A 10,871-nucleotide genomic window follows, 5' to 3' on the forward strand; every position below is an offset into this window, starting at 1 on the left:
TGCGCATGGTGACTGTTGTATTCAATCCCGATGCAATTTCTGTGTTTCATCAACACTCTGATAGTCCACAGATTACAGAATGCCTCCAGATGTGCATCGGAAACTACTACTGTTCTTCCAGAGAACGATCAAAGCGTAGACTCTTTGAGACATTACTCCCATGGAGGAAAGTGCGCATGGTGACTGTTGTATTCTATTTCGTTGCAATTTCTGTGTTTCAACAACACTCTGATAGTCCTCAGATTACAGAATGCCTTCAGATGTGCATCGGAAACTACTACTGGTCTTCCAGGGAACGATCAAAGCGTAGACAGTTTAAGACATTAGTTTCATGGAGGAAAGAGCGCATGGTGACTGTTGTATTCAATCCCGATGCAATTTCTGTGTTTCAACAACACTCTGATAGTTCACAGAATACAGAATGCCTCCAGATGTCATCGGAAACTACTACTGTTCTTCCAGAGATCGATCAAAGCGTAGACTTCCCATGGAGGAAAGTGCGCATGGTGACTGTTGTATTCAATACCGATGCACTTTCTGTGTTTCATCAACACTCTGATAGTCCTTAGACTACAGAATGCCTCCAGATGTGCATCGGAAACTACTACTGGTCTTGCAGGGAGCGATCATAGCGTAGACTGTTTGAGACATTACTCCCATGGGGGAAAGTGCGCATGGTGACTGTTGTACTCAATCCCGATGCAATTTCTGTGGTTCAACAACACTCTGATAGTCCACAGATTACAGAATGCCTCCAGATGTGCATCGGAATCTACTACTGATCTTCCAGGGAACGATCAAAGCGTAGACTGTTTGAGACATTACTAACATTTAGGAAATTTGCGCATGGTGACTGTTGTATTCAATCCCGATGCAATTTCTGTGTTTCATCAACACTCTGATAGTCCACACATTACAGAATGCCCCCAGATGTGCATCGGAAACTACTACTGGTCTTCCAGGGAACGATCAAAGCGTAAACTGTTTGAGACATTAATCCCATGGAGGAAAGTGAGCATGGTGACTGTTGTAATCTATTTCGATGCTATTTCTGTGTTTCAACAACACTCTGATAGTCCTCAGATTACAGAATGCCTCCAGATGTGCATCGGAAACTACTACTGGTCTTCCAGGGAACGATCAAAGCGTAGACAGTTTAAGACATTAGTTTCATGGAGGAAAGAGCGCATGGTGACTGTTGTATTCAATCCCGATGCAATTTCTGTGTTTCAACAACACTCTGATAGTTCACAGATTACAGAATGCCTCCAGATGTCATCGGAAACTACTACTGTTCTTCCAGAGATCGATCAAAGCGTAGACTGTTTGAGACATTACTCCCATGGAGGAAAGTGCGCATGGTGACTGTTGTATTCAATTTCGATGCAATTTCTGTGTTTCAACAACACTGTGATAGTCCACAGATTACAGAATGCCTCCAGATATGCATCGGAAACTACTACTGGTCTTCCAGGGAACGATCAAAGCGTAGACTGTTTAAGACATTAGTTTCATGGAGGAAAGAGCGCATGGTGACTGTTGTATTCAATCCCGATGCAATTTCTGTGTTTCAACAACACTCTGATAGATCACAGAATACAGAATGCCTCCAGATGTGCATCGGAAACTGCTACTGGCCTTCCAGGGAACGATCAAAGCGTAGACTGTTTGAGACATTACTCCCATTTAGGGAAATTGCGCATGGTGACTATTGTATTCAATCCTGATGCAATTTCTGTGTTTCTTCAACACTCTAACAGTCCACACATTACAGAATGCCTCCAGATGTGCATCGGAACTTACTACTGGTCTTCTATCGAACGATCAAAGCGTAGACTGTTTGAGACATTACCCCCATGGAGGAAAGTGCGCATGGTTACTGTTGTATTCACTCCCGATGCAACTTCCGTCTTTCATAAACACTTTGAAAGTCCACAGATTACCGAAAGCCACCAGATGTGAATCGGAAACTACTACTGGTCTTCCAGGAAACGATCAAAACGTAGACTGTTTGAGACACTACTCCCATGGAGGAAAGTGCGCATGGTGACTGTTGTATTCAATCCCGATGCAATTCCTGTGTTTCATCAACACTTTGAAGGTCCACAGATTACAGAATGCCTCCAGATGTGTATCGGAAACTACTACTGGTCTTCCAGGGAATGATCAAAGCGTAGACTGTTTGAGACATTAGTCCCATGGAGGAAAGTGCGCATGGTGACTGTTGTATTTAATCCCGATGCAATTTCTGTGTTTCAACAACACACTGATACCACACATTACAGAATGAACCCAGATGTGCATCGGAAACTACTACTGGTCTTCCAGGGAACGATCAAAGCGTAAACTGTTTGAGACATTACTCCCATGGAGGAAAGTGCTCATGGTGAGTGTCCTATTCAATCCCGATGCACTTTCTGTGTTACATCAACACTCTGATAGTCCTTAGATTACAGAATGCCTCCAGATGTGCATCGGAAACTACTACTGGTCTTCCAGGGAACGATCAAAGCGTAAACTGTTTGAGACATTAATCCCATGGAGGAAAGTGCGCATGGTGACTGTTGTATTCAATCCTAAAGCAATTTCTGTGTTTCAACAGAACTCTGACATTCCACAGATTACAGAATGCCCCCAGATGTGCATCGGAAACTACTACTGGTCTTCTAGGGAACCATCAAAGCGTAGACTGTTTGAGACATTACTCCCATGGAGGAAAGTGCACATGGTTACTGTTGATTTCTATTTCGATGCAATTTCAGTGTTTCAACAACACTCTGATAGTCCTCAGATTACAGAATGCCTCCAGATGTGCATCGGAAACTACTACTGGTCTTCCAGAAAACGATCAAAGCGTAGACTGTTGAGACACTACTCCCATGGAAGAAAGTGCGCATGGTGACTGTTGTTTTCAATCCCGATGGAATTTCTGTGTTTCATCAACACTTTGAAGGTCCACAGATTACGAATGCCTCCAGATGTGCATCGGAAACTACTAGTGGTCTTCCACTAAACGATCAAAGCGTACACAGTTTGAGACCTTACTCCCATGGAGTAAAGTGCGCTTGGTGACTGTTGTATTCAATCCCGATGCAATTTCTGTGTTTCATCAACACTCTGATAGTCCACAGAATACAGAATGCTTAAAGATGTGCCTTGGAAACTACTACTGGCCTTCCAGGTAACGAACAAAGCGTGGACTGATTGAGACATTGCTCCCATGGAGTAAAGTGCGCTTGGTGACTGATGTATTCAATTCCGATGCAATTTCTGTGTTTCATCAACACTCTGATAGTCCACACATTACAGAATGCCACCAGATGTGCATCGGAAACTACTACTGGTCATCCAGGGAACAATCAAAGCGTAAACTGTTTGAGACATTACTCCCATTTAGGGAAATTGCGCATGGTGGCTGTTGTATTCAATCCCGACTCAATTTCTGTGTTTCAACAACACTCTGATAGTCCACACATTACAGAATGAACAAAGATGTTCATTGGAAACTACTACTGGCCTTCCAGGGAACGATCAAAAGCGTAAACTGTTTGAGACATTACTCCCATGGAATAAAGTGCGCTTGGTGACTGTTGTATTCCATCCCGATGCAATTTCTGTGTTTCTTCCACCCTCTAATAGTCCACACATTACAGAATGCCTCAAGATGTGCATCGGAAACTACTACTGGTCTTCCATCGAACGATCAAATCGTAGACTGTTTGAGACATTACTCCCATGGAGGAAAGTGCGCATGGTTACTGTTGTATTCCATCCCGAAGCAATTTCTGTGTTTCATCAACACTCTGATAGTCCACAGATTACAGAATGCCTCCAGATGTGCGTCGGAAACTACTACTGTTCTTCCAGGGAACGATCAAAGCGTAGACTGTTTGAGACATTACTCCCACGGATGAAAGTGCGCATGGTGACTGTTTTTTTCAGTCAAGATGCAATTTCTGTGTTTCAACAACACTCTGATAGTCCACAGATTGCAGAATGCCTCCAGATGTGCATCGGAAACTACTACTGGTCTTCCAGTTAACGATCAAAACGTAGACTGTTTGAGACATTAGTTTCATGGAGGAAAGTGCGCATGGTGGCTGTTGTATTCAATCCCGATGCAATTTCTGTGTTTCAACAACACTCTGATAGTCCACAGAATACAGAATGCCTCCAGATGTACGTCTTAAACTACTACTGGTCTTCCAGGGAACGATCAAAGCGTAGACTGTTTGAGACATTACTCCCATTTAGGAAAATTGCGCATGGTGACTGTTGTATTCAATCCTGATGCAATTTCTGTGTTAGAACAACGCTCTGATAGTCCACACATCACAGAATGAACCCAGATGTACATCGGAAACTACTACTGGTCTTCCAGGGAACGATCAAAGCGTAAACTGTTTGAGACATTACTCCCATGGAATAAAGTGCGCATGGTGACTGTTGTATTCCATCCCGAAGCAATTTCTGTGTTTCATCAACACTCTAATAGTCCACACATTAGAGAATGCCTCCAGATGTGCATCGGAAACTACTACTGGTCTTCCAGGAAACGATCAAAGCGTAGACTGTTTGAGACATTACTAACATTTAGGAAATTAGCGCATGGTGACTGTTGTATTCAATCCCGATGCAATTTCTGTGTTTCAACAACACTCTGATAGTCCACACATTACAGAATGCCTCCAGATGTGCATCTGAAACTACTAATGGTCTTCCAGGGAACGATCAAAGCGTAAACTGTTTGAGACATTACTCCCGTGGAGGAAAGTGCGCATGGTGACTGTTGTATTCAATCCCGATGCAACTTCTGTGTTTCATCAACACTCTGATAGTCCACAGATTACAGAATGCGCCAGTTGTGCATCGGAAACTACTACTGTTCTTCCAGGGAACGATCAAAGCGTAGACTGTTTGAGACATTAGTCTCATGGAGGGAAGTACGCATGGTGACTGTTGTATTCAATCCCAAAGCAATTTCTGTGTTTCAACAACACTCTCATATTCAACAGATTACAGAATGCCCCCAGATGTGCATCTGAAACTACTACTGGTCTTCTAGGGAACGATCAAAGCGTAGACTGTTTAAGACATTAGTTTCATGGAGGAAAGAGCGCATGGTGACTGTTGTATTCAATCCCGATGCAATTTCTGTGTTTCAACAACACTCTGATAGTTCACAGAGTACAGAATGCCTCCAGATGTGCATCGGAAACTACTACTGGTCTTCTATCGAACGATCAAAGCGTAAACTGTTTGAGACATTACTCCCGTGGAGGAAAGTGCGCATGGTGACTGTTGTATTCAATCCCGATGCAATATCTGTGTTTCATCAACACTCTGATAGTCCACAGATTACAGAATGCCTCCAGATGTGCATCGGAAACTACTACTGTTCTTCCAGAGAACGATCAAAGCGTAGACTCTTTGAGACATTACTCCCATGGAGGAAAGTGCGCATGGTGACTGTTGTATTCTATTTCGATGCAATTTCTGTGTTTCAACAACACTCTGATAGTCCTCAGATTACAGAATGCCTTCAGATGTGCATCGGAAACTACTACTGGTCTTCCAGGGAACGATCAAAGCGTAGACAGTTTAAGACATTAGTTTCATGGAGGAAAGAGCGCATGGTGACTGTTGTATTCAATCCCGATGCAATTTCTGTGTTTCAACAACACTCTGATAGTTCACAGAATACAGAATGCCTCCAGATGTCATCGGAAACTACTACTGTTCTTCCAGAGATCGATCAAAGCGTAGACTGTTTGAGACATTACTCCCATGGAGGAAAGTGCGCATGGTGACTGTTGTATTCAATACCGATGCACTTTCTGTGTTTCATCAACACTCTGATAGTCCTTAGACTACAGAATGCCTCCAGATGTGCATCGGAAACTACTACTGGTCTTGCAGGGAGCGATCATAGCGTAGACTGTTTGAGACATTACTCCCATGGGGGAAAGTGCGCATGGTGACTGTTGTACTCAATCCCGATGCAATTTCTGTGGTTCAACAACACTCTCATAGTCCGCAGATTACAGAATGCCTCCAGATGTGCATCGGAATCTACTACTGATCTTCCAGGGAACGATCAAAGCGTAGACTGTTTGAGACATTACTAACATTTAGGAAATTTGCGCATGGTGACTGTTGTATTCAATCCCGATGCAATTTCTGTGTTTCATCAACACTCTGATAGTCCACACATTACAGAATGCCCCCAGATGTGCATCGGAAACTACTACTGGTCTTCCAGGGAACGATCAAAGCGTAAACTGTTTGGGACATTAATCCCATGGAGGAAAGTGCGCATGGTGACTGTTGTAATCTATTTCGATGCAATTTCTGTGTTTCAACAACACTCTGATAGTCCTCAGATTACAGAATGCCTCCAGATGTGCATCGGAAACTACTGCTGGTCTTCCAGGGAACGATCAAAGCGTAGACAATTTAAGACATTACTTTCATGGAGGAAAGAGCGCATGGTGACTGTTGTATTCAATCCCGATGCAATTTCTGTGTTTCAACAACACTCTGATAGTTCACAGATTACAGAATGCCTCCAGATGTCATCGGAAACTACTACTGTTCTTCCAGAGATCGATCAAAGCGTAGACTGTTTGAGACATTACTCCCATGGAGGAAAGTGCGCATGGTGACTGTTGTATTCAATTTCGATGCAATTTCTGTGTTTCAACAACACTGTGATAGTCCACAGATTACAGAATGCCTCCAGATATGCATCGGAAACTACTACTGGTCTTCCAGGGAACGATCAAAGCGTAGACTGTTTAAGACATTAGTTTCATGGAGGAAAGAGCGCATGGTGACTGTTGTATTCAATCCCGATGCAATTTCTGTGTTTCAACAACACTCTGATAGATCACAGAATACAGAATGCCTCCAGATGTGCATCGGAAACTGCTACTGGCCTTCCAGGGAACGATCAAAGCGTAGACTGTTTGAGACATTACTCCCATTTAGGGAAATTGCGCATGGTGACTATTGTATTCAATCCTGATGCAATTTCTGTGTTTCTTCAACACTCTAACAGTCCACACATTACAGAATGCCTCCAGATGTGCATCGGAACTTACTACTGGTCTTCTATCGAACGATCAAAGCGTAGACTGTTTGAGACATTACTCCCATGGAGGAAAGTGCGCATGGTTACTGTTGTATTCACTCCCGATGCCATTTCCGTCTTTCATAAACACTTTCAAAGTCCACAGATTACCGAAAGCCTCCAGATGTGAATCGGAAACTACTACTGGTCTTCCACGAAACGATCAAAACGTAGACTGTTTGAGACACTACTCCCATGGAGGAAAGTGCGCATGGTGACTGTTGTATTCAATCCCGATGCAATTCCTGTGTTTCATCAACACTTTGAAGGTCCACAGATTACAGAATGCCTCCAGATGTGTATCGGAAACTACTACTGGTCTTCCAGGGAATGATCAAAGCGTAGACTGTTTGAGACATTAGTCCCATGGAGGAAAGTGCGCATGGTGACTGTTGTATTTAATCCCGATGCAATTTCTGTGTTTCAACAACACACTGATACCACACATTACAGAATGAACCCAGATGTGCATCGGAAACTACTACTGGTCTTCCAGGGAACGATCAAAGCGTAAACTGTATGAGACATTACTCCCATGGAGGAAAGTGCTCATAGTGAGTGTCCTATTCAATCCCGATGCACTTTCTGTGTTACATCAACACTCTGATAGTCCTTAGATTACAGAATGCCTCCAGATGTGCATCGGAAACTACTACTGTTCTTCCAGAGATCGATCAAAGCGTAGACTGTTTGAGACATTACTCCCATGGAGGAAAGTGCGCATGGTGACTGTTGTACTCAATCCCGATGCAATTTCTGTGTTTCAACAACACACTGATAGTCCACAGATTACAGAATGCCTCCAGATGTGCATCGGAATCTACTACTGATCTTCCAGGGAACGATCAAAGCGTAGACTGTTTGAGACATTACTAACATTTAGGAAATTTGCGCATGGTGACTGTTGTATTCAATCCCGATGCAATTTCTGTGTTTCATCAACACTCTGATAGTCCACACATTACAGAATGCCCCCAGGTGTGCATCGGTAACTACTACTGGTCTTCCAGGGAACGATCAAAGCGTAAACTGTGTGAGACATTAATCCCATGGAGGAAAGTGCGCATGGTGACTGTTGTATTCAATCCTATAGCAATTTCTGTGTTTCAACAGAACTCTGACATTCCACAGAAAACAGAATGCCCCCAGATGTGCATCGGAAACTACTACTGGTCTTCTGGGGAACGATCAAAGCGTAGACTGTTTGAGACATTACTCCCATGGAGGAAAGTGCACATGGTTACTGTTGTATTCTATTTCGATGCAATTTCTGTGTTTCAACAACACTCTGATAGTCCTCAGATTACAGAATGCCTTCAGATGTGCATCGGAAACTACTACTGGTCTTCCAGGAAACGATCAAAGCGTAGACTGTTTGAGACTCTACTCCCATGGAATAAAGTGCGCTTGGTGACTGTTGTATTCCACCCCGATGCAATTTCTGTGTTTCTTCCACCCTCTAATAGTCCACACATTACAGAATGCCTCAAGATGTGCATCGGAAACTACTACTGGTCTTCCATCGAACGATCAAATCGTAGACTGTTTGAGACATTACTCCCATGGAGGAAAGTGCGCATGGTTACTGTTGTATTCCATCCCGAAGCAATTTCTGTGTTTCATCAACACTCTGATAGTCCACAGATTACAGAATGCCTCCAGATGTACGTCTTAAACTACTACTGGTCTTCCAGGGAACGATCAAAGCGTAGACTGTTTGAGACATTACTCCCATTTAGGAAAATTGCGCATGGTGACTGTTGTATTCAATCCTGATGCAATTTCTGTGTTTGAACAACGCTCTGATAGTCCACACATCACAGAATGAACCCAGATGTACATCGGAAACTACTACTGGTCTTCCAGGGAACGATAAAAGCGTAAACTGTTTGAGACATTTCTCCCATAGAATAAAGTGCGCATGGTGACTGTTGTATTCCATCCCGAAGCAATTTCTGTGTTTCATCAACACTCTAATAGTCCACACATTAGAGAATGCCTCCAGATGTGCATCGGAAACTACTACTGGTCTTCCAGGAAACGATCAAAGCGTAGACTGTTTGAGACATTACTAACATTTAGGAAATTTGCGCATGGTGACTGTTGTATTCAATCCCGACGCAATTTCTGTGTTTCAACAACACTCTGATAGTCCACACATTACAGAATGCCTCCAGATGTGCATCTGAAACTACTAATGGTCTTCCAGGGAACGATCAAAGCGTAAACTGTTTGAGACATTACTCCCGTAGAGGAAAGTGCGCATGGTGACTGTTGTATTCAATCCCGATGCAATTTCTGTGTTTCATCAACACTCTGATAGTCCACAGATTACAGAATGCCCCAGTTGTGCATCGGAAACTACTACTGTTCTTCCAGGGAACGATCAAAGCGTAGACTGTTTGAGACATTAGTCTCATGGAGGGAAGTACGCATGGTGACTGTTGTATTCAATCCCAAAGCAATTTCTGTGTTTCAACAACACTCTCATATTCAACAGATTACAGAATGCCCCCAGATGTGCATCTGAAACTACTACTGGTCTTCTAGGGAACGATCAAAGCGTAGACTGTTTAAGACATTAGTTTCATGGAGGAAAGAGCGCATGGTGACTGTTGTATTCAATCCCGATGCAATTTCTGTGTTTCAACAACACTCTGATAGTCCACAGAATACAGAATGCCTAAAGATGTGCCTTAGAAACTACTACTGGCCTTCCAGGTAACGAACAAAGCGTGGACTGATTGAGACATTGCTCCCATGGAGTAAAGTGCGCTTGGTGACTGTTGTATTCAATTCCGATGCAATTTCTGTGTTTCATCAACACTCTGATAGACCACACATTACAGAATGCCACCAGATGTGCATCGGAAACTACTACTGGTCATCCAGGGAATAATCAAAGCGTAAACTGTTTGAGACATTACTCCCATTTAGGGAAATTGCGCATGGTGGCTGTTGTATTCAATCCCGACTCAATTTCTGTGTTTCAACAACACTCTTATAGTCCACACATTACAGAATGAACAAAGATGTTCATATGAAACTACTACTGGCCTTCCAGGGAACGATCAAAAGCGTAAACTGTTTGAGACATTACTCCCATGGAATAAAGTGCGCTTGGTGACTGTTGTATTCCATCCCGATGCAATTTCTGTGTTTCTTCCACCCTCTAATAGTCCACACATTACAGAATGCCTCAAGATGTGCATCGGAAACTACTACTGGTCTTCCATCGAACGATCAAATCGTAGACTGTTTGAGACATTACTCCCATGGAGGAAAGTGCGCATGGTTACTGTTGTATTCCATCCCGAAGCAATTTCTGTGTTTCATCAACACTCTGATAGTCCACAGATTACAGAATGCCTCCAGATGTGCGTCGGAAACTACTACTGTTCTTCCAGGGAACGATCAAAGCGTAGACTGTTTGAGACATTACCCCCACGGATGAAAGTGCGCATGGTGACAGTTTTTTTCAATCAAGATGCAATTTCTGTGTTTCAACAACACTCTGATAGTCCACAGATTACAGAATGCCTCCAGATGTGCATCGGAAACTACTACTGGTCTTCCAGTTAACGATCAAAACGTAGACTGTTTGAGACATTAGTTTCATGGAGGAAAGTGCGCATGGTGACTGTTGTATCCAATCCCGATGCAATTTCTGTGTTTCAACAACACTCTGATAGTCCACAGAATACAGAATGCCTTCAGATGTACGTCTTAAACTACTACT

The sequence above is a fragment of the Schistocerca gregaria genome, unplaced genomic scaffold, assembly GCF_023897955.1.
Source record: "Schistocerca gregaria isolate iqSchGreg1 unplaced genomic scaffold, iqSchGreg1.2 ptg000156l, whole genome shotgun sequence".
Classification (NCBI taxonomy): Eukaryota; Metazoa; Arthropoda; class Insecta; order Orthoptera; family Acrididae; genus Schistocerca; species Schistocerca gregaria.